The sequence below is a fragment of the Hipposideros armiger genome, unplaced genomic scaffold (assembly GCF_001890085.2).
Source record: "Hipposideros armiger isolate ML-2016 unplaced genomic scaffold, ASM189008v1 scaffold_292, whole genome shotgun sequence".
Taxonomy (NCBI): Eukaryota; Metazoa; Chordata; class Mammalia; order Chiroptera; family Hipposideridae; genus Hipposideros; species Hipposideros armiger.
Genome location: NW_017731642.1, coordinates 1,527,363 through 1,529,953, shown reverse-complemented (window position 1 = coordinate 1,529,953; position 2,591 = coordinate 1,527,363). Strand labels below are relative to the sequence as shown.

The window sequence follows — 2,591 nt, the reverse complement described above, 5'->3', positions numbered from 1 at the left end:
AATGGAAGCAAGAATTTACATTGGAGTAAAGATAGTCTATTTAATAAATGGTGCTGGGAAAATTGGACTGACACATGCAAAAAAATGAAAATGGACCACCTACTTACACCATACACAAGAACAAATTCAAAATGGATTAAAGACTTAAATGTAAGACCTGAAACCATAAAACTCCTATTAGAAAACATAGGGAGTAGATTTGCAGACATTACTCCCAGTAATATTTTTGCTGATATAGCCCCTTGGGCAAGGGAAATAAAAGAAACAATAAACATATGGGATTACATCAAACTTAAAAGCTTTTTCACAGCAAAGGAAATCATCAATAAAATAAAAAGGCAGCGTACTGAATGAGAGAAGATATTTGCCAACAATATATCTGATAAGGGGATAATATCCAAAATTTATAAAACAGTCATTCAACTCAATACCTAAAAAACAAACAACCCAATTAAAAAGTGGGCAGAGGATATGAAGAGGCATTTCTCTAAAGAGGACATACAGATGGCCAACAGGTATATGAAAAAATGTTCAACCTCACTAATCAGTAGAGAAATGCAAATAAAAATCACAATGAGATACCACCTCACTCTGTCAGAATGGCTATCATCAATAAATCAATAAACAACAAGTGTTGGCGAGGTTGTGGAGAAAAGGGAACCCTGGTGCACTGTTGGTGGGACTGCAGATTGGTGCAGCCATTATGGAAATCAAACTGCCAAGGACATTTTTCTCAGAAATAGAACATAGAATCCTAAAATTTATATGAAATCATAAAAGACCCCAAATAGCCACAGCAATCTTGAGAAATAAGAACAAAGTGGGAGGTATCACACTACCCGACATCAAATCATACTACAAGGCTGTAGTAATCAAAACAGTATGGTAGGTATGTCAGAAAACTGGCAAATTCTTGTACCTTGAAATCAAAGTGTGTAATGAGAAAATACAAAATGCATAGAAAAAAGCATTTGCAATCCAAATACTCAGAACCAGAAATTTAAGTGCATGTTTATAAATGTTTTTAACAATTAAATAAAAATAAATATTTAAGCAAGATTTTATCATCTTTAAGATATAGTAATGGTATAACAAGAGAATAGAATTTTCTCTGTCATCTATATAACCAAAAAGAGTAGCCTTTTAATAAATACAAAGTGTGATGAAACAATATGGTGATGTTTAAATAAAAAAATTATTACACTAAAAGACACATTGCCATTAATCCCACTCAAAATACCCCCTCTCACTTTGAACACACTTATCCCATAGTTCTTGCCATTTTCTGAAGCAGTTCTGGAAGTCCTTTTTCGTGAGTGTATGTAGTTGTGCTGTCGTGGCTGCCTCGATGTCCTGAATTGATTCTAAACGTTTACTTTTCAGGTCATTTTGACTTTGGGGAAGAGCCAGAAATCACATGGTGCCAGGTCCAGTGAATAAGGTGGATGAGGACACACTGTAATGTTTTGATTTGACAGAAATTGCCGTATATCAGAGCAATGTGTGACACAGAGCATTGTCATGATGGAGGATGATTTATGGCACACTTTAAAACACACCTTCTCTCAACTGTAGCTCACACCCGACTGACTGCATTGAACAAGTTGAAACTTGTCACACACTGTTAACAAGGTTCAGCGTACCACTTCCATGTTGAAGATCCCTGCCTTTTCCTTGGATGGCACTCAGCAGGAGCATTCACTATATTTTGTGATCACAACAGAAAGGCTCCATGTCACACATTGCTTCTGGTACGGAAATTTCTGCCAAATAAAAACACTGCAGTGTGTCCTCATCCACCTTATTCACTGGATCTGGCACCATGTGACTTCTGGCTCTTCCCCAAAGTCAAAATGACTATGAAAGGTAAATATTTTGAATCAATTCAGGACATTGAGGCAGCCACAACAGCACAATTACTGACACTTAAGAAAGACATTTCCAGAACTGCTTCAGAAAGTGGCAAGAATGATGGGATAAGTGTGTTTGAAGCAAGGAGGAGTATTTTGAGGGGGATTAATGGCAATGTGTCTTTTACTGTAATAAATTTTTTTATTTAAAAATTCACTGTATATTTATATCATATCTTATAGCTAAGAATAGTGTAAAATCTAACAAATTTAGTCATTCTCAGCAGAAGTACTTGGCTGTGTAAAACGTAAGTTTAATACTACTTGTGGCAAATAGGGATTATGTTTTGAAGTGGTTTTGATATGGCTAATAATAACAAACACAAATACTCTTAGCATACACATACGTTGTTTAATTGTAAACTGATGAAATTTACGATTTTGAAAATTTACCATACTTGATGTGTAATATTGTCTTTGTGTATAAAATGTTTCCCCTAAAGAGTTGATTTCACTTTAACCATTTGTAAATGTGAATAAAAGTAGAGTGCATTTAATGACTATTCAAAAATTTATAATAAAAATTTACATTTGTACTATTATAGTTTTATTAAAGGGAAGTCATTTGTGAGTTCTTCCTTTTTTTTTTTTTTTTTTTAAGATTTTTATTGGGGTATTGGGGGGAAGGGAACAGTGCTGGGGAATTGGGGGAAGGGGAACAGACAAGTTGCTGTCCTTTTG

The 2,591-nt window shown here is 34.7% G+C and overlaps 1 protein-coding gene across 3 annotated transcripts in view; it reads right to left on the bottom strand.

The window, feature by feature from the left end:
• The window catches only part of LOC109391427 (armadillo repeat-containing protein 2-like), a 118,432-nt gene that overhangs the window by 36,272 nt on the left and 79,569 nt on the right, over positions 1-2,591 (bottom strand). The window lies entirely within an intron of this gene.